The sequence below is a fragment of the Lathyrus oleraceus genome, chromosome 6 (genome assembly GCF_024323335.1).
Source record: "Lathyrus oleraceus cultivar Zhongwan6 chromosome 6, CAAS_Psat_ZW6_1.0, whole genome shotgun sequence".
NCBI classification, from domain to species: domain Eukaryota; kingdom Viridiplantae; phylum Streptophyta; class Magnoliopsida; order Fabales; family Fabaceae; genus Lathyrus; species Lathyrus oleraceus.
In genome coordinates this window covers 29,279,163-29,302,654 of record NC_066584.1, presented here as the reverse complement: position 1 = coordinate 29,302,654, position 23,492 = coordinate 29,279,163, and positions in this window count along the sequence as shown.

Here is a 23,492-nt window from a genome sequence, read left to right as displayed (position 1 = left end):
TTATTCAAGGAGTTTTAATACCATACCTTTCGAGGTAGTCTTTACTAAATCTCTGGCCAATGGTTTAGTAAATGGATCAGCCAAATTATAGCTTGTTTGTATATATGTTAGTGAAATGATCCCATCCTTTATCATTTTTCTCACGAGAGAGTGTCTAAGACATATGTGTCTAGACTTTCCATTGTACATTTCACCGAACGCTCTAGCCAGTGTGGCTTGACTATCACAATGTATCAATACTTTTGAAACATTGTCTTTAGCTAACGGAACCTCCAATAAGAGGTCCCTCAACCATTCTGCTTCTTGTCCAGCAAACGCAAGAGCCACAAACTCTGATTCCATGGTTGAGAGAGTAATGCATGTTTATTTCTTGCTTTTCCAAGAAATCGCACCTCCAGCTAATGTGAATATCCACCCAGTTGTAGATTTATAATCTCCAACACTTGATATCCAACTTGCGTCGGTATATCCTTCTAGTACGGCAGGAAACTTACCATAATGAAGGCCAAGATTTTTGGTCTTTAACAAATATTCGAAAATCCTAGTTATGGCCTTCCAATGTTCATCATTTGGATTGCTAGTAAATCTACTCATCTTACTAACTGCAAAAGCTATGTCTGGTCTGGTGCATTGCATTAAGTACATTAGACATCCAATTGCACTTGTATATTCCAGTTGTGTCATGGTTCTCCCATTGTTCTTTTGAAGTTTGACACTAGGATCGAATGGAGTGTTTACTTCCTTAAAGTTTAGGTGTTTGAACTTTTCCAACATTTTCTCAATATAATGTGTTTGATTAAGTTTATAACCCCCACTATTTCGTTTTACTTTGATCCCTAGTATAGTGTCAACTAGTCCAAGATCTTTCATCTTGAATGTGGAAGTCAAAAATTTCTTTGTTTCTAATATTCCATTCATTTCATTGCTGATAATCAACATGTCATCAACATATAGACATAGAAATATCACAACACTTCCGCGCACCTTTGTGTACAAGCATTTGTTACAAGAGTTTGGAATAAACCCATTTGAAATTATGGCGGTGTCAAATTTTTTGATGCCATTGTTTTGGTGCCTGTTTAAAACCGTATAAAGACTTAACAAGTTTGCATACCTTTTGTTCATTTCCAGGAAGCATGAAGCCTTCTGGTTGCTCCATGTAGATCTCCTCATCGAGATCTCCATTTAGCAATGCTGTTTTAACATCCATTTGATGAACAATAAGGTTATTCAAGGAAGCTAGTGCAAACAGGATTCTAATTGTCGTAGTTTTTGCTACCGGTGCATATGTGTCAAAATAATCGACACCTTCCTTTTGTCTAAATCCTTTTGCTACTAGTCTAGCCTTGTAGGTGTTTAATGTACCGTTACTATGATACCTTTTTCTAAACACCCACTTGCATCCAATGGGTCTTGATCCCTTCGGAAGATCAACTAGTTCCCAAGTATGATTTGACATAATTGAATCCATTTCATCTTGGATAGCATCTTTCCAAAAAGAAGTGTCCCTAGAAGCCACTGATTCCTTATATGTTTTAGGATCATCTTCTACTTGAAGAATAATAGGAATTTTATGAACATCATTCTTGCTATTTCCTTCAACTAAATAAAGATAAATAAGTTGGGAATTGATTTCATCTGGTCCTAGATCCTTAGTTTTTCGTGCCCTTTTGCTTCTCCTTGGTTCTGATTGTATTTCAACAATTCGTGTCGAATCTTTGTCACGAGATTCTTCAATTGTGGGATTTTCAGGTCCCTTATCCTTTGTGATGAGATTTTCAAAGAATTCCACATCTCTGGATTCAACAATTACATTAGACTCTAGATTTAGAAGTTTGTATGCTTTGTTATTTGGTGCATATCCTATGAAGGCACATCTGATTCCTCGAGGACCCAATTTTGTCCTTTTGGGATCCATGTTCTTGTAATAAGCTACACACCCCCACACTCTGAAATAACCAATACTTGGTGGTCTTCCTTTCCATTTCTCACGTGGAGAAATACCAGTTGTTTTTAAAGGAATCTTGTTCATTATGTGACATGCGGACAATAGTGCTTCACGCCATAAATTAAGTGGTAATTCTGAATGCATTAACATAACATTTATCATCTCTTGATATGTTCTATTTTTTCTTTCGGCCATGCCATTTTGTTATGGTGTGCGGGGGCAGAACATTCATGTATGATGCCATATTCTTCATAATATGCATCAAATTCTGCTGAGAAATATTCTCCGCCTCTATCGCTCCTAAGTACTTTTATAGTTGTACTTAATTGATTTTCTACTTCTGCTTTATATGTCTTAAAGGCATTAAAAGCATCATCTTTATGCTTTAAGAGATATACATGTGTGAACCTAGAGCAATCATCGATAAACGTTATAAAATAACGGTTCCCCCCACGGGTCAACATACCATTAAATTCACACAAATCAGAGTGCACAAGATCTAGCACGTTTGTTTTTCTTTCAACACTTTTGAAAGGTTTCTTTATCATTTTTTATTTAACACATATTTCACATTTTCCAAAATCATGAATGTTGCATGATATCAAATCGGATTTAATTAGTCTATTCATAGTACTAATACCAATATGTGCCAATCTAGAGTGCCATAAGGAAATAGATTCAAGCATATAAGTAGAATTAGAAATTTCATTAGTAATATTGTCGGTAGTACAAAGTTTGATCATTCCTTCAGCAGAATATCCTTTTCCTACAAATATACCATTACGGGTCAATATTAATTTGCCTGATTCATATACAGATTTAATACCCGGTTTTCCCAATAAGTCCCCACTAACACGGTTTCTATTCATATCAGGAACATGAAGCACATTAACAAGAGTGACTTTCTTTCCGGAAGTGAAGTTGAGTTCGACGGATCCTGTTCCAACGACTTTAGATCGCACTTCATTTCCCATTTGCACTTCTTGTCCATCATTGACTTTGGTATAGGTTTTGAATGTTGTTTTATCATAAGATACATGCACAGTTGCACATGTGTCATACCACCATCCTTGCACTTTGCCTTTGATTGCCATAATTTTGCTTACCGTAGCGATTATGTCGTCATCAACATGAACAACATTGACCTCATTTTTGGACTTATTGTGCCTGCAATCTCGAGCATAATGTTCGGGTTTGCCACATACATAACAACCATTTTTAGTACCTTTTGGTCCACCAGAATTTTTGAACTTGTTGTGTTCTTTCCTTGGGCCGAGATGGTTTTTCATGCCATCATATTTTTTTTTGTTTCCTTTAGCATCAAATCCAGCACACTCAGTTTTTTCTCGATCCTTCATTTCCTCCTCGATACGAAGGTGTTTCTGAAGTTTCTCCAAAGAAAAGTCCTCAGAACTATGCAGCAATTTCTTTCTGTATCCTTTCCACGAAGGTTGCAATTTTGCTATTATTGCACCGACTTGGAATGCTTCAGGAATGTCAATTTTCACGGCTTTTATTTTATTCACGAGAACTTGTAACTCGTGTACTTGTGCAAGAATCGGCTTGGAATCCAACATCTTAAAATCAAAGTATTTAGATATTAAAAACTTTTTCGTACCTTCTTCTTCGGCCTTGAATTTGAATTCGAGTGCGTTCTAGATTTCCTTTGCGGATGCAGTATTGGTGTAGAGATCATAGAGACGATCAGATAATGTGTTCAAGATGTGTCCACGACAAAGCAATTCATCTTCTTTTCGTTTCTTTCTCTCCTTTTTTACTTCATCAGTGTCATTTTCAGTTGGTTCTGAAATAGGCTCCAGATCAGGATCCAAGACATATTGAATTTTCAAGGCGGTCAGGAGAAATGTCATTTTGTCTTGCCAACGGGTATAGTTTGTTCCATCGAAACGATCTAACTTAACAAGGTCCTGGTTCATCAGTTTGATGCTTGAAACAGAAGCGTCGGTGGCCATGATTTGAGATACTATAAGACTGTTAGAAATTTCGGAAAGATTAAAGGGATCCAGGCTTGAATCGTGAACGCAACACTTTCCTTATAGTATTTCAAGCACTCTCGGTTGTCTTAGAGTTCTATTGTAGGAATACCCAGGACAATTCAGCCTTATCAAGTTTGCGCAAGACCGGCGAAAACCAGAATGCAGCGAAGAGCGTCTAGAATTATTTAGAGGATTTTCGAATTTTATGTGTTTTCTTCTGAATCCGGATTTATGCTTTTATAGGCCATGTTGATATTGTTTCACAAGGTAGCGACCCTTGGTGAAGCAATGTCCTTTTCCAATAATCATAATGGTTGGCCTGCAACATGTTTCACCAACAGTTGCATGGTTTCGCCTTTGCAACATCTCATGAAGAGTTATAATCTCCGAATTCAAAATTCAAATCGTAGGCACTGTCCAAAAGGGAACAACGATAATAGCCCGGCCGAAGGCCGGCCGACCGCCGCCTCATTAACACCGCGAATAACCTGATTGCTCTGATGCGACGTGCCTAAGTGCTCAAGTGCCGTCTACAAGCCGCCACTAGCACCCTACGCCCACGGACCCGGTCCCGGAGTTGAAGCCGGAGCCGGTGTCGCCGGTGGCGACACCGGCGAATGGTTGTAAGGGTGGGAAAAGTGGCATAATGCTTGGGACCACCATATGTGTTCATGTGGCACTTTATCCTCTTTTGTCCTTTTGTTGAGTTAATGATATTAACTCTTTATAAGGACTTACAAAGTGAGTAAATCTTCCAATGTGAGACTTTATCTCATGCATTTATTAACATTAACTCACTTCCACCATTTGTCATTTTGGAACACACTTGTATTTAATAAATTACAACAGAGTTTTCTTCTGATTTGTGCTCATTACCGGTAGAGAAAAGTAATGGTGTGATGGACGGCGTTGGGTCGCTGCGTTCGCTTGGATGTCAGCTTGTGTTGCAATTTTTCATTGCCTTTCATTTCTTGTCTTGATATGTACTGAACAAAGAATGAGTATATAGTTTATGTAATGTAACAAAGAATTTTTAGTCAATGGATTTGGATTATGTAAATGGACAAATGGGTTGGATTCAAAAATGGATAATTGGATATGGTGTAATGGATATGTGGACATTTGGTTTGGATAATTGTTTTGGATTATGTAAATGGATATTGGTTCAAATGGTATGTATAAAAAATGGCTTTGTATTAAAAATGGTTTTTGTATTGAAAATGAACATGGATGATTTATATTGATTTAGGTATGGCTTAATGATCAAGGTTTAAAATGAACATGAATTAAAAGGTGAAAATGGAATTGGTTTAAAGTGGTTTATGAAAATGATTAAGAATGGTGTTAACATATGAAGATGATTAGAAATGGACTTTGGTTAGATGGTTGACTTTGGTCAACTGGTTGACCACAAAAGTCAATGGTTGACCAAAAGTCAACTCAGGTAAAAAGTGTTTTCTTATGGACAATTGGAAGTGGACCACCATGCCTTAAAACCTAATGAAATACGTTATTTAACTGATCTTTAACCAATGAACTTTGTAATTCCTTTGCACTAGCCTTGAACCAATGAACACCAGCCAAGCAACAAATCTTGAACATGTGGAGCCTTGAATGGATCCTAATCAATGAATCTGAACCATAGATTTTTATCCAGTAAATGAACCTTCAATAACAGGCCATACGAATCAATCATAACGGACCAGATGAATAAGATGAATCCTCAAATTGATTGCACCTAATAACTAGGGTTTCAAGCTATGCTCCATGATGAATATGACCAAGATGAAATACTCACATTTTATTCAATGTCATGTGTGATAAAAACCTTTGAGTCCATGATTTTATGCTTTTGAAATGCAAGTGGAATATGTTATGGTATTATGGATATGTATATGAGATGACTGTTTATCAAGATATGCAAATGCTTATGGTTAGTGACCTAGATGAACTTTGTAAAATGTAGGGCGAATTTTGGGGTATGAAAATGTCCCAACATCTTCCTTAACATGAATCCCTTTTTCTGATATATTATCATCCACTACCATATTGATGGATTCCATCATAACTTTGGTTCTGGAATTAAAAACTCTATAGACTTTGTTGTTTGTAGAGTATCCCAGAAATATACCTTTATCATTCTTGGGATCTATCTTTCTTCTTTATTCACGGTCGGCTAGGATATAACATTTGCTTCCAAAAACGTGAAAGTATTTGATAGTGGGCTTCCTTCGTTTCCATAATTCATGGAGAGTAACTGAGGCAACGATTCTTAGAGTGACTATATCATGAATATAGCAGGCAATATTCATTGCTTTAGCCCAAAAATGATAGGGTAGATGCTTAGCATGAAGCATGACTCTAGTTGACTCTTTATGTTCTTGCGTTTAACAACCCCGTTTTGCTGAGGGGTGATAGGATAGGAGAACTCATGACCAATACCTTCAGAGGAGAAAAATTCAGAATATCTTCTATTTTCAAATTCCTTCCCATGATCACTTCCAATCCTGATAATTTCACTTTCCTTCTTTCTTTGAATCCTTTGACATATATATTTGAACGCCTCAAAGACATCTGATTTATCTTTGATGAAGTTCACCCACATGAATCTTTAAAAATCGCCAACCACTACATAGGCGTACATTTTCCCTCTAAGGCTCTTAACCTGCATAGGCCTCATTAAGTCCATATGAAGAAGTTCCAGAACTTTTGAAGTCGTCTGATGTTGTAACTTTGGATGTGACATCTTGGTTTGCTTCCTAATTTGACACTCACCATAGATTTTACCTTCTTCAATATCGAGTCTTAGAATATATTTGATGGCTTCTTTTGACAAAATATTTTTCATGCCCTTCAGATGTAGATGACCAAGTTACAAGTTAACTTCGTCTTCTTTGAATATCAGGCATGTGGAAGTGTGGTTTGTTTATTTAGAGGACTATAAGTAACAGTTGTCCTTAGACCCGACTCCCTTCATTAGAACTTCATTTTTCTCATTAATGACAATACACTTTGATTTTGTGAAGTTAACTTTAAGACCCTCATCACACAGTTGACCAAAACTAATTAAATTAGAAATCAAACCTTTTACCAATAGGATATTATCGAGACTTGGGAGTTCTGAACATGCTAGTCTTCCAACCTCTTTAATTTCACCTTTAGCCCTATCTTCAAACGTGTCATAGCCGATTGAGTATGACTTGATGTTTTCAAGGAACTTCTTGACATCTATCATGTGTCTAGAACATCCACTGTCAAAATACCAGTCTTCTAGAGCTGAAGCTTTAAGAGAGGTGTGAGCTATAAAGATGGTCTTGACAGGCTTGGGTATCCACTCTTTCTTTTGATCAACCCTGGGTTGTATTGGATACCTGGGATAACCATACAATTTGAAATAGAAGGGCTTTATATGACCATATTTTCCATAGTAATGACATCTCTAGTGAGAAAAATTGCTTTTAGTTTGGGAGTTCTGATGACTGGCATGATGTTAAGCCAAAGGTTTAGACATTACGGCTTTAGACTCCCTACCTATAAGGACAAAATTGGTCATAGATGATTCTCCTTGGATGTACAAAGATTGATTTTTAAAGCCAATCCCTCTTACATCTCCAGTTGCTTTTCCAATTTGCAAAACTTCATCTAACATATTAGATCCCTTGTTTAGCATTCTTACAGATTTTGTCATGTTGTCAAGTTTGGAAGTCAATAATATCACCTTATTTTGGAGATCATAGATGGTGAATTGCAATCTTTCTTTCTCAGCCTGCATTTGAGATATTTTTTTTTTGTTTTTCTCCCAGCTGTAGCGGTAAATTCATGATCATCAAGCTATGGATAAGCTAGACATCAATTAAACAAGAGTCGCCACCGCGCTTTTATTGTTTCCAAGGGAAAAGAGAAAAGTACTAACAAAACCCAAGAATAAGAAGTTTTCAAATCAAAACTAATAAAATGCCAGAGATTACAGGTAAGGGGGTTGGTTACACAGAGGGAAGGTGTGAACACCCAAAGTGTCCTAGGTACTCCTAGGGAGCCCTTTTTTTGTGTGCATATGTGTTTTTGTACAAATGATGTTTGCAAACAAATAGAATGGAAGGATGAGAAAAGAATTCATTAATTATATTTTTGTGTTTGACAAGACCTTCGGACTTGTGCCTACGTACCAACATAAAAATGAGGGATCAAAACCTCGTAGTTTGTGGTATCAATTTCAAAGTGTGTGCATTGCTTTTAACAAAAATTTAAGTTTGAAAGGCACAAAGTCCTAAAAATGGTTTTAATGAGTGTTAGTTCTTTTTGGCTTTTGAAATTTTAAGTCAAGTATAGTTAAGTTCATTTACAACTTTGATTAAGAAAATGAGTTTGAAAATGCAATGGCATTAGGCCAAAGTTTCTAGTTTGCAAAAATGGTCAAAGTTTAGAAATCAACAAACACAAGCAAAGAAGATTTTAAAAGGAGAGAGAGATTTTGAAATTAAAGAAGTAGGGAGGAGATAAAGAGACTAATCCTAAGCACAAATTTAAAAGTTGAGAGTTGAAAAGATCTGACCAATGGGCTGCAATCCAATAGACAAAAATGTCATATAGAAACCCAAATTTCCCTTGGACTTTAGAATCAAGAAACAAATAATGCACAAAACATCAACTCGGAGAGCAAGGCATCAAATAAAGACAACCACATCCAAACTTAGCAACTCCATGATCTTCTTCAAATTTGCCCATGTAGCAGATGAATTTCAAGATGGCATAAATCACAGGTTCAATATAACAGCTTCACCATGATCATGTTGCAGATGAACTCAAATGGATCTTCAATGATGTATCAGATGGAGTTTCAAATTTCAAGCACTTGGTTACATGAAAGTTGACATTGGCCAAGCCCTTTGCATAGGGAGTGTTGCCTAAATTCTAAGTCCAATTGTCTCAGATCAAACCAACAGTCCACACAAGATATTTTTTAGGGTTTTTGTTCTTATTATGTACATTAATGGTAAAATATCACACAAACAAACACAATATACACAAACAAAATATATCACAAAATATGGTCCAAGTGGACAAAGTGAAAAGGACATTAACATAAACAATTTAAATGGTATGGATAATGGCAAATGAATAAAACTCGAAAATTAAATTGCATTAAAAATAAATGACTGGAAATTAAATGTTAGTTGTTAATGAGTTAGAAGTTAGTATTGCTTTTGTTTTGCTTTTTATTTGTTTAAGTCATTCTTTGGAGAACAGTCAACCCACTTATCACAAGCATGGATCCTTGAACCAAGACATCTTCCAAAGGAAGGAAAAAATGCCAAGTTTCCACACAATACCATGAAAGAGGAGAGACTTACAATCTCACTAACTAGAATGCTATGCCTTTTGTGTCAAAATTTAGCGCTATGTTAAGCAATTGTAATTGGAATTATGTAGAAGTCACGACTATTTGAGGTTGGGCAATAGATTTTTGGTGTTAATGCCTGTTAGAGACATAGTATGATGAACTATGCTCATGAAACATACCATACACAAAAAGAATATTCAAAGTGGGGGGCCTAATCTCATCCATACTTATGTTGATTTTGCAATCAACTAGCCTTAGGATATTAAGATATCATAGGTCCATGACATGAATGCATAAAGAAGGGGAATGAGATGAAGAGAGAGGGGGAATGAATCAAACTCAAATTAGACAAAGGAGGACTTTTACCAAGTTAAGATCACTAATTCATTTTGGGAGATGGAATGTATATCCCATAAATTCCCTAAATCCAATGATCTTAACCTAACAAAGTCAAATCAACCTTGACCAAGATCCAACAACACAAGTTAAACTCACAAAGTCAATTAAAATGGCTCTACACAATTAATTTGACAATTAATCAATTAAAAATAATGCATTAAATTAAATATGGTTGGTCAATTTCCTAAAACCTCATCAAAACACCAAAGAAATGGCCATGAGATTTATCATAGGTCAAACAAGGTTAAAGGACCTTGGAGAATTTTTTTTAGAATTTTTGGAATCTTAAAAGTATTTTTAAATAATTAAAAATATTCACAAAATCAATTAAATCATGAAAAATATTAATAACGATCCAAAAAATAATTTTAATTCAAAAAATGAAAGAGGATTTTATTTAAATTTTTTTGGCGAGACTCTCATATTTTTTGGATCAATATTAAAATTAATATGAATTAATGAAAAACAAAGGAATAAAAATAAAAATCAGATAATCAAAAAAACGTGGACCACTTGATCTCCCTCATTAATTGAGGTGGCAGATCAAGTGGTGGAGAGCGCGCGTTCCATGGTGCACACTAGTCAACATTCCACACGTTTGGTAATCACAATGAGCGCTTCAGATTAAAACGTTTTAAATCAAATCAATGGCTCTGAACACTTCCAGCTCATCGCCGAAGCCAAAGGGCAACCATCTTCTCCGATGAGCCTAGTTGGACTGGTTCATTCATCACCATATCATAAATGAAAAAGGAGGGCATCATCTTAAAGAAAAAATGGCGTAGATCACGAATATCACCTCAATTTAACCTAACTCTAAATATATAGAGAGATACGTGGAGTTGAATTTTGAGGTGTGTCAACTTAGTTGCTTCAATTTGACCTCAAAGCAACTCAATCTCCTTGCCTACATTGGTAGGACTTCAGACAACCAAGGATCCAAGAGAATTGATGAGAATTAAAAGAGAATCAAATAGAAGAAAAATACCTTCAATGCTGTGCAGAAATGCATCTCTCTTGCTTCAATTCTTGCTGGATCTTGCTTATGGAGCTTGTGGGAGTGGATTAAAAGTGATGCAAAGCTTTGGATCCTGGAGTTTTTGAATCTCCAGACAGTGAGATTCAAACTCAAATTTCAATTGAAATTTATCAGGTTTTCCTTTGAATGGTGAAGGTTTCAATGGTTGGAGGCAAAGCTGGCGCGCAAGGTCCTTCAAACTGAAGCATTGGACCTCTATTTATAGCAAAAGATGAGTGTTATTTGCACACTTGAAAATACTTCCAAAATTGGCAATGCAATGTACATGCTTGCATGGGCGTGTGCAGGCCCATGAAGCAACTCTACTAGGTCCACAATCAACTGAAATGAGGTCTGAATGAAGCTTGGATTGCAAGGCAAATATATTTGAATGTTTGAAGCATGATTCTTGCCAACTGATACAACCCTGTTTAAGCCATACGCAGACCCATCGAACTTGATCCAAAGTGAATGAATTAGGACTCTTTGGAAAGCTTAGATTAAGAAGAACAACTCTTATGTTGAACACTTTTCCATTTTGAACTTTTATCATGGTGAATTTTGAGGTGGAAGTTTGGAAATTTCAACATATCAAAATATTTTCTAAGTGTCAAGCCACATGTTCAATTATTCCACCTTGCCTAACTTTTTATGTGAGCTCCAAATGAGAAAAGTGTATTCATCAAAGTTGTAGCTCTTTCAAAAAAATTAAAAATGGTCACAAATTTAACATCATTTGAATTTGGTATTAGTGATTTATGCATTTTTGAAGTTGAGGAAAACCACTTGTTCAATGGTATTGGTCCAGAATGACCTATAATGTATCCTCATATCACATGCTCATAAAAGTTGAATTAGTTCTTACTCCGAACATAAAAGTTGTAGTAGACACCTTGAATTTGATTTTTCAACTTGTAAATGTTTCATCTTATAAAAATTGAGCAAGTTATGGCCTTGGGAAGTTGACTTTCAAATTAGGGTTTAGACAAAATGACCTATAATGTTTTAACATAGAAAATGACTTTCCAAGCAAAATTATCTCTATACTTAAACATGAAAGTTGTTTGGAATGTAATTTAGAGTAACTTTTCTCTTGGAATCATTTTCATATGATAAACAGTGTAGGATATAGGGTCTAGGGGGGCCCAGTTTTGATAAGATGAATTCATTTGGCCAACCACCATCAACCAACTTGATAACTTGCAATTCTCTTTGCTTTTTAGGCTCATGGTAGATCATATATGCATAATATGATGAAATTTTAAGTTCCCCTTGAGAAATTTGATCAATTGGTAAGATAGCTTGTTAAAGAAGTTACTCAAGATATCCAGATGAACTAGGGTTTCCAAGGTAAACCAACTCCAAACTCTTCAAGAAATCTTGATCGAAATAACATGTAGAGATCATGGGGACTCATATATAATTCCTAGAGCCACTATGGATCATTCCTTGGTTGTACTCTTAGCAATGAGGGTCTTAAACCCTAGATGTGAACTTGATAAATCAATAGTGATCATGCCCTACCTATAAAAGAGTTAGGCAAATACAAAGACATATTTTTGGTATTTTGGTTAGTGAAATGATAAAATACAAGTATGATACAATCACATGGTGCTTGGTGATCTCTCCAAAAACAAACCCAATGAAAGATGGGTAAGGAGGATGCTAAGGTATGATCCCAATGCTAATGCATATGATGAGATTGCATGAGGGATCTTAGGGTTAAAATTGGGGTCTTACAGCAGCTGACATACTTCTTCACTTCTGATGCAGAGTAGTAACATGTTTATTAACTTCATCCTCATGATCACTTTCAGAGTTATCCTCGTCAGACCAAGAGACAAACAATCCCTTTTTTTATTTCTTGAGATAGGTAGGACATTCGGCTCTAATGTGTCCAAATCCTTCACACCCATGAGACTAAATTCCTTTACCTTGATTGGATCTCTCTTCAATTCTTATTCTTTTCTGAAACTTATTAGTATTCCTGATGTCAAAAGGGATGTTCTTGACATTTGGTCTTGACTTCCTATCAATTCTCTTTAGAACCTTGTTGAATTGTCTTCCATAAGAACTATAACATTGGTCCTTCCTTAATTTGTATCTGAGTCACATTAGTTTTATTCATCTTTAGTGTTGGATACAAATTCTATGCTCCTGGTTTTCTTTTCAGTTCTATCACTAATACCCAATTCAAAGTTTTGGAGAGACCCAATAAGTTCATATACTCTCATAGAGTTGATGTCTTAAGCTTCCTCGATAGTTGTGACCTTCATGTCAAATTGTTTAGGTAGAGACCTTAGAATTTTTCTCACCAGTTTTTATTCTGACATCTTTTCTCCCAAGGCATTAGATGAATTAGCTATTTCAAGAATACTCATGTGAAAATCATGAATATTCTTATCATCTTTCATCTTTAGATTCTCAAATTTGGTAGTGAGAAGCTGAAGACTAAACATGTTTACTTTGGATGTGCCTTCATGAGCATTTATGAGGATATCCCAAGCTTCTTTAGCTATAATACAGGTATTTATCATCCTGAATATATTTTTGTCCACACCATTGAATAGGGCATTCAAGGCTTTGGAATTTCCAAGAGCCAATTCAACTTCTTCCTTGGACCAATCCTCTTCAAGTTTCAGTTCAGTACTAGCCTTCCCATCTTTGTCATTCACAACAAGATGTTCTCATCCTATAATGACAGTTTTTAATGTCTTGTTATCCATGAATTTTAAGAAAGCTACCATCCCCGCCTTCCAATAGTCATAGTTTGATCCATCTAAGATGGGGGTCTATTGATAAGTCCTCCTTCCTTGTCCATGGAGCCAGAAAGTATCTTCCCTGAATCTCACCCAGAAACAGAGTAGAATGCCTGCTCTGATATGACTTAAAATTCTGGCAAGCAGATCCTTGATGTCGTACATGATGTCACGACCTCAGGGTCTGCACATTATCACACCATAAACAATAATATGATTAAAATAATAGTATGACAGTAAATAACACAATCAGTTGTTAACCCAATTCAGTGTAACGTCACCTACATCTAGGGGCTACCAAGCCAGAAAGTAAATTCACTATCATAGGATTAGTTTGAGGTCCTGAACAACCTCGGGTTTTACAGACTTCTCACCTAATCTCTAATTGCAGACGTTTCTTTCTAGGACACTCTTATATATTAGACCCATTTCACTTCCCTCAACCACACAACAACTAACAACTGAAAAACACAATCCACTATTGCTTAAAAGCTTATGAGGGATTGTTAGTTACAATTCAATACACTAGGTCCAATTCAAGTATCAAGAAGATAATTGAATGGCTAACACAAAGCATACATATGAAAGCCTAATGATAACAAAATACTGCACTACTTTTATTCTTCCTTAGGTTTAAAACTCCTCTATAAATAACAGTGAATAGGCATGGGCTTCGGTCTTGATTTGCAGCAGATCCAAGATCTCTGCACAATCTTCTAAAGATATGATATCAATCAAATCGGATGTTTCCTAAAAATGTCTTGACATCATTACTTCATAAATAAGTCAAGACACAATATTCTTCAAGTACAAGGACAATGCTCAATAATATACGTGAACTAAATCTTCAGAGAATCTTCAGAAAAATCATAAAAGAGACTAAATCTCACAAGATACTTAAGCTCGGTCATGCTGTAATGTTGAAACAACATATCAGAACATCTTCTTTAACATCTGTAAAAAATACTTGTTTTTCTAAAATGCAGTCAATCACAATATGTCAGACCTAACATCAATATCTAATAAACTTCGGCCAACTCAGACCAGGGTCAAATTTTGCTCTTATTCAGGCATGGGAAAATATGTTTGAAGTATATGTAGACATTTTGAAGAAATTCAAGGACATATATTTCCTTGTCACACCTTTTACTTACCTCTACTGCTCACGAAAATATTTGCGAGATTCAGACTAGGACCCCTTCAAGATGTATTGACAAATTCCCGAAACTTTGGTGAAAAAATCACTTTCTGGTGGGATCGAGATCATACATATGTCAAACTAGTGATATTTCCCAATAAGAGATTTATTTGAAGAATAAGCTTACAACTTTCTTGGAAGAACTTAGATTTGTAGAATATGCGGGATCTTCTGGCGCTAATTCTTTGAAATGGAATATGTGGTATATCGAAACTTGTTTATTATAGGAGAGTCAAAACATCTTTGGTATGCATGGAAACATCCTTACTCGATTAGTTTGTATTGATCTTATTTACTAATTCTTATCATCCCTTATTTTATCTTGTAGATAAAATGAGTTTCATGAAGACTATGATTCATATAAGGAAGACATTAATGAGTATGCATTCGCCATGCATCGTTGCTACTGTATGACTTCCAAGGGAGTTTATTTTCTTAGGGAAAATGCTCAAGATCCACTCATTTTGATAGTTCTTCTACCTAGGAAACCATTACAGATGAGTCCTCCCCCTTCTAGATGTGAATAAACGTGAAGGTCCCCCTGTCAGTATGATGGTGATGTTGTTTTTAGGCCTTTGCTTAGGGTGATTAATAAAGGTTCCTAAGAGAACACGAGAAGGAGGGTCGTTGATAGATGATGAACCTTCCTTCAATGAACCTGCCTATAAAAGACCACGAGAATGGGCGTATGGGTCGAACATGTTGAATTTTGGAGAAAGATCTCATGTCCCACTGATAAGCATGATCCTTCATTTATCTCTAACCCATGTCCTATAATAGCTAGAGAGCTTTGTCCTTATGTATCTGAAGAAAATTATTCTTATTTTGTTGGTAAGGCAGAGACAACCAACCAAAAAGAGATGGCGGAAATGTCAAATAAAATGTGAAAGGAAACTTCCTTATTGCTTTCAGAGCTGTTAGAAAGGGGACACACTTGCCCCTGGTAATCTTTGGAGGGATAAGGAATCCCTTCAATGGTGCCTCGATGCAATTACAATTTAAAGGAATTGAGGTTTGGCGGCCAAAGAGAAAGAGACGACATTGACTAATGTCCAAAAGATCTTATTTGTTATTGAGATCTCCCTCGCCAACATCAACAAAGATTTAGAATCTTCACATAAGATGGTGATAGAATTAATGAATACCATTTGTGAGGCCACTAAGGTTTTGAAAGTGGCTTAGGAGAAGTTGTAAGAAGTGAAGTCCAAAAATATATATCTAACGGGACATACATGAATTTTGGCCATTTTTAGGCTTTAAGGTTACAGGGGGAGGGATAAGGTTTTTGGTTTGCCTCATCTATTATGTGTGCCTCACCCGTCCCATTTTTTCAGGCTTTTATAGGATGAGCCTAAATGGGACAAACATACATGTTTGCTACCCCTAGTTGAAACGGTGGTGAAAAAGGTTTCCTAAGAGGTGTTCGAAATCTAAAATGTTAATACTACTCTTGAATCTTAAATTTTAGAGGTACGTTAGAAATTCAAGATCCAAAATTCTTACAATTCAAAAAGGAAAAAGGACACATAAGACTTACTTTTATGTGTTTATGGAAAAATGGTGACACTACTCATGTGCAATAATTATTGTCAATGTCACATCACCACTCAACTCAAGTTAGCACATAATGCAACACAAAATACGTTTGTTAACACCTAAAAATGAATAAATAAAATGTTAGCCAATAACAGAAATCAATCGACTTTAGGTTTAGCCGAGTTACCTTAGCCAAATGAATGATAGGAAAATACAAAATAATTGAACACAAGATAATCAAAACTTTCTCCAATTTGTAGAGCTCCATAAATATTGTGGTAATGTTACATTCAATTAAAGCATGACGAAACATAACACTCGCATTTCATATTTTTTAGCCTCTAACTAAAACAACTATTTACACTTATCCACATAATGAGGAGGTAATGCACACATACATAGGCAAAAAAATGTTGGAAATACGAGAATATCAAACCAAACTTAGGGCGTCACATATTCATAGCAACAAGAAGAATCACATATTACATATGTTGATAGCTCATCAAGACTAAATTATTTACAATACAATGTCTTGGCTAGTAAGAGTAGTGTTTCTCTATTAATACCACACTTGTATTTTTTTCATAACACAAAATCAATCAAACAAGTTACTTGCGTATTTTCCCACTCTTATCTCTTTATTTTATTTTAAATTTATATGTTTCTTATTTTAGTAGCTCAAAAACGTCTAACATCTTACTTAACAATCTTTAGAGAAGATATATAACTAATAATTAAAATATAAAAAAAAATCCTCAATGTAATTGTTTGAGATAAAAAAGAATCATCTATTAGCTTATATTTTAACTATCAAAAAATCATTTTATTTAAGGAGATAACAAATTAGAAAAAATAAGGGGATTGCTTAATGCACCCCATGTATTGCTTCCCCGCCCTAGTGAAAAAAATAAAAACTACCTTTAGAATTCAGAAATTCATCTCCGGACGCACTCCATTCATATTCATTTTTGAGCCATACCCCATCGCCATATGAAAAAACAAAATTGCATCTATGTGTAACTTACAAATATGAATTGTCAGACGCCATTTCAACAAAATATGTGCCAGTCTTTTCTCCTTCCTCACTTATCAAAACTCTCTAACTCTCCAAACTCTCAAAACCTCCCAACTCTCCAACTCTCTCAACTCACAAACTATCAAACTCATACAACACACTTCTAATATTCTACCAACAACATTCAATCGATCAAAGAGTTCAACATCAAACTCATATTTGGTAAAAAAAAAATTCTCTATACTTTTTTGGTTTCAATATACATTTGTAGAAATTGAGCATCAAGTTATGTTATATGTAGTTTGGATATGTTATTTAAATGAGTAATGTGTTTTATAGGTAGTTTAAATGATTAATGCAGCTTTTTGGGTGTTGGATTGGAATACATTTATGCCATTTTCATTCTTTTTGAGTTGCAGAATATTATGAAGATGCATCTCTAGATTTTTTCAATGTTTCTCTAAAAACCTGAGACGCATTTCTGGAAAAAAAATTATGTCTGCGATTGTTTACCTTCATTTCATTGTGTTTCATTTGTATAATGCTTGTGTGGTTTATTATAGGCATTATGGATAATAATAATAAAGATAGATTGAGGCATATAAGAGTTGAGCAACATGCATCAGTTTAGAGGGAAAGAACATGATCATCGCAGGTACCGATCGATTCAAGTTCCATTGATACAGAGACATTAACTTCTAGGCTCATGCATATCCTCTTTCATCTTCTCGTAGGAGGCAGATGTCATCTCATGATGCCCCTGAAGCCTCAATGGTACATGTTGACACACCCGAGGTGGCACCATAAGAACCCTAAGGATTTGGAGGAGCCCCGTCTGACTCAATGTTGCTGCCTATATATCTGAGCCATGGTTCCATTCATGTTTAGGACGAAGAGGCAAAATTCAATTTTATTCATTATTTGAAACACATTTGTTATAATATTTGAAGTTTCTGACGATGGTTTATTTTTTTTACAAGAACATGATGCTTTAAATGCATCAACCATGACTAAAAGATTACATGATATGATACAGTTATTTGGGTTGCAAGACTAGTGCAAGATTAATTATGTTACATTTAATCATGGTATGTTGTTCGCATTTGTAGAAAGATGGCACTCAGAGACGCCATCCTTTCATCTTCCACATGGTGAGATGTCTATCATATTGAATGATGTCTCATGCTTACTGCATCTTCTCATCAGGGGAAGACTGTTAGACCATGCCATGATTAACAAAGAAGAGGATGTTGGAGACCTATCTAGGAGTCGTCCCATAGGAATCCATTCAGAATTTAGAAGCCACCTGAAGGTGTCATGTAGGGTTTGATTCCCGGAGAGGCTATATACATAATAGTTGCATGCGAAAGAGCAGACAGTTGGTGATAATGACCAAGTTATACAACATATAACATATGCTCTAAGATAATACCTATTGTATTTGGTTTACACATCCATTTTTATGGACAAGAGTGTCACTTATGTGGATCTGGTTTATCTGAGATACTTCACTAACTTGGAGCGAGTCCATGAGTACAACTAGGGGTTGCTTGTTTGGTCTACCTGTACTCTAAGTTAGATGAAGGTTGTATCTGGAATATGAAACAAGTGAGAGTAAATTACAAATTATTTACAGTAATACAAAACATATTCCATTACTAATAATTCACATGTAGCATTTTCAGGCTTGAATCCTCCAGCACTTCCCATGCATGTCCGATTGGTCATATGTTCTAACCTACATTGAGGATATGCCATATGTTTCTATGTTTTTCCGCTTATAAGGAATTAGGAGGCGAAACCCTTATGAGTATATCTTGATCGACTGGTAGCAGAAGATATATACTTTCAAGCATACACATATCATCGTCAAATGTGTCCATTGAACGACATAACCTTCTAATTTGGATGGTTGGCTTGCAGGTCATGTCTAATATTTCCACACCTGCCTAAGCATGTCATGCGGTAGTATGGCTACATCCAGTTTGTTCCCAACGACCTTTCTGAGTCTTCTCGTCCCACTATGGCACACATATATGTGAATGCCATGTATGATGATTACATTAATCATTGATATCGAATGAGGCATGTGGTACCATATATCCTAACGACTGAAGTGATACACACGACTGCATATAGTGGTTTTTAAAGGTATCACATCCTTATATGGTACCATATTTCAAGGAGGTTTACCTAGGCCAACTCATCAGGAGATACTAGAGAAGGAGCAGATTATGGCAGATGATATTATTGATGTGTTGCATATATGTCGTTGTATCATAGAGCTTGGGTAGGCGAGTATATACATGGTATTCTTTCCAAGTGGCTCCAAGGTGAGGGACATATTAGATGCCATCATGGAGGAAGCACAAGCGACATTGCAGAACAGGGTGCAACTTGTAACACCCTTCTAAAATACCCCAAATGTTTAATAATAAAACAACAACAATTAAATCATACATATCAGAGTAATCATGCCTCTCAAGGGTGTCACATAACAACTTCTTCACAAAAGTCAATATAAAATCAGTCATGCTCAATTTTATTCAACATAAAACTTCTTTAACAATACGCAGCGGATAAAATATTTCAACATCTGTAATTCATCAAAATTAACATTTATTCAACAATTCAAACATCCCGTCCCGATGTTACATCTATCAGAGCATGACCCTCTAACCACACTAGACTTCAAGCACTAGCTTCTATTCGACTCACTGCTCGTTACCTGAAAAATATAGCTGTAAGGGTGAGTTCCTCAATCGATATAACAAATATTATAATTTATCATGTTATGTTAAGTAATTCTACACGTTAATCACCCTAATTATATCATGCATTAGGCAACGGCACAGTCAACTCAATTATCATATTCAAACACAACGTAAAGGCAACTCAATAACAACATAAAAATGCAACTCAATGAGACTCGACTCTTCATGCATGTGGTACCATTTGGAGTAAAACTCCCAACTTAAAATCATTGCCAGTTTAGTGGGCATCAAGGCATAAGCCTTCAATTTTCAACTTAAAATTTTGCCAATCCAGGCCAACGTGGTGTGAGCAAAAGCCCCATATTTTTGCCAATCCAGGCCAACGTGGTGTGAGCAAAAGCCCCATATTTTTGCCAATCCAGGCCAACGTGGTGTGAGACGAAGCTCCGACTTAATGCATATGGATGTATATGACATGTACGACTTGAAACTCTAACAACATAATAGCAACAGCAACACAACAGTTTTTCAACAAAACAACTTAAATCAACTTTGGCTCTTCAGCCTACAACTCAGTAATTCTCAACAAAGCAACTTAGAATCAACGTTGGCTCATCAGCCTACAACTTAATAATTTCAACAAGGCAACTTAAAAAAATCAACTTTTCAACATTATTGCATCAACATTTCACAACCATAAACCTAATAAATTCATTCATCACAATTAACTATGATAGGCCAGCTACCAATTGCATTCACAACATAAAATCAACTATTTTTCCATACTGCAAAGACTCTGCTCAACTGGAGGGAGTCGGCGCAAAGACCCCTTGCGTCGACGCATGGGGTCGACGCTTAACTCACGGGTCGGCGCCAAAATGCCTTGCGTCGACGCATGCAGTCGGCGCATGCCCCACGGGTCAGCGCACGCCGACCCTATGGTCGACCGCTCGCGCGCAGACTCAGATTTTTCTGAGTTATTCCAAGTTCCGTCAGCTTCACGCAGATCAGGTTTTCCGGCCGCTTCTGCATCTAAACCCTTTCTCAGAAAACCTAATTTGTCTCTAATTTAGTAGTGCCGAATCAAGTTTTTAATTGTGATCCGTGCTATAGTCTAACATTTACGACTCACACAACTATCAATTCAATTTGCAGTTTTTAACACGGTTTATCCAACGTCAATTTCAGCATATACAGTCCCAATTAGGGTTAAATCAACGGCTTATCACTACCCATGACATGTTAATCTATAATACCCATTAACCGACGATAAACCCCCCTTACCTGAGTTAATCCGGCAATTCTCTAAGCTTTAGCTTTTCCGTTCCTCAACCTTGCTTTCGGCTCTTTGCCCTTTTTCCTCTTCTCTGCAGCTTCTCTGAGTTTCACGTGAAATTTCTTTGTTAAGAATGAAACCCTTTTCTTTATTCCCACTTATATATATATTCCAATTATTATTATTCCAAAATAATAATAATAATAATAATAATAATCCAATAATCCAATTTATTTAATTAAATTAATAATTATATTATCAACTTAATTAAATAATTCTTTTTTTTCTTTATTTGGGGTGTTACAACTCTCCCCCACTAAAAGAGTTTTCGTCCTCGAAAACATACCTCAAGCAAATAACTCTGGATAGGACTCTTTCATCTGACTCTCCAGCTCCCAAGTCACATTGCCACCTGCTGGTCCTCCCCAAGCTACCTTCACTAAGGCAATCTCTTTACCCCGCAACTGCTTCAACTCTCGATCCTCAATCCTCATAGGCGATGTTTCAACAGTCAGGTTATCTCTCACCTGTACATCATCTACTTGGATCACATGCGACGGATCATGAATATACCTCCTCAACTGAGACACATGAAAAACCTCATGCAAATTCGCAAGTGACGGCGGTAAAGCGATACGATAGGCTACCTCTCCTATCCTCTCTAAAATCTGATAAGGACCAATAAATCGAGGTGTCAACTTCTTCGACTTCAAAGCCCGACCAACACCTGTTATCGGAGTAACACGAAGAAACACATGATCTCCCTCTTGAAACTCAAGTGACTTCCTCCTCTTATCATGATAACTCTTCTGACGACTCTGAGCAATTCTCATCTTCTCCTGAATCATCTTAATCTTTTCCGTAGTTTGTTGAATAATCTCCGGTCCAATCACAGCACTCTCACCGGACTCATACCAACATAACGGTGTCCGACATCTCCTACCATACAAAGCTTCAAACGGTGCCATACCAATACTCGAATGAAAACTATTGTTGTAGGTAAACTCAATCAAAGGCAAATAACAATCCCAAGTACCTCCCTTCTCCAAAACACAAGCTCTCAAAAGATCCTCCAATGACTGAATCGTCCTCTCAGTCTGACCGTCAGTCTGCGGATGATATGCAGAACTCAATCTCAGCTTAGTCCCTAAAGCCTTCTGCAAACCTTCCCAAAATTTCGATGTAAATCTAGGATCTCTGTCCGAAACAATACTCGACGGAATACCATGCAAACTTACAATCTTCTCAATATACAACTCAGCTAGCCTCTCTAACGGATAATCCATTCTGATCGGAATGAAATGAGCCGACTTCGTCAATCTATCAACAATCACCCAAATAGCCTCAAAATTCTTACTTGTTCTCGGTAAACCAGAAACAAAATCCATACTGATACTATCCCACTTCCACTCTGGAATAGCCAACGGTTGCATTAGCCCAGACGGCTTCTGATGCTCAATCTTTGACTTCTGACAAGTCAAACAAGAATAGACAAAACTCGCAATTTCTCTTTTCATTCCCGGCCACCAAAATAGCCTTTTCAAATCATGATACATCTTCGTAGCTCCAGGGTGAATACTCAACCCACTACGATGTCCTTCCTCAAGAATACTCTTCTTAAGTTCTGTAACATCCGGAACACACACCCGACTACCAAATTTCAAAATACCAGTCTCATCAATTCTGAATTCGCCACCTTGACCTTGACTCACTAGAGTCAACTTATCAACCAAAAGCACATCAGATTTCTGACCCTCTCTGATCTCTTCCAGAATACCACTTGTTAACTTCAACATTCCCAATTTAACACTATTGTGAGTACTCTCACACACCAAACTCAAATCTCTAAACTGTTCAATTAAATCCAACTCCTTAACCATTAGCATAGACATATGCAATGATTTCCGACTCAACGCATCAGCCACTACATTTGCTTTACCCGGATGGTAATTCAACCCAAAGTCATAATCCTTCAGAAACTCTAACCATCTTCTCTGCCTCATATTCAGCTCTTTCTGATCAAACAAATACTTTAAACTTTTGTGGTCACTGAAAACCTCAAATCTTGACCCGTACAAGTAATGTCTCCATAACTTCAGAACAAACACCACAGCTGCCAACTCTAAATCGTGCGTCGGATAGTTCCTCTCATGAACCCTCAGCTGTCTTGAAGCATAAGCTATAACCTGCTTATTCTGCATCAACACGCCACCCAAACCCAACAATGAAGCATCGCAATAAACTTCAAATGATTCCGACGAACTCGGTAATATCAGAATAGGAGCAGTAGT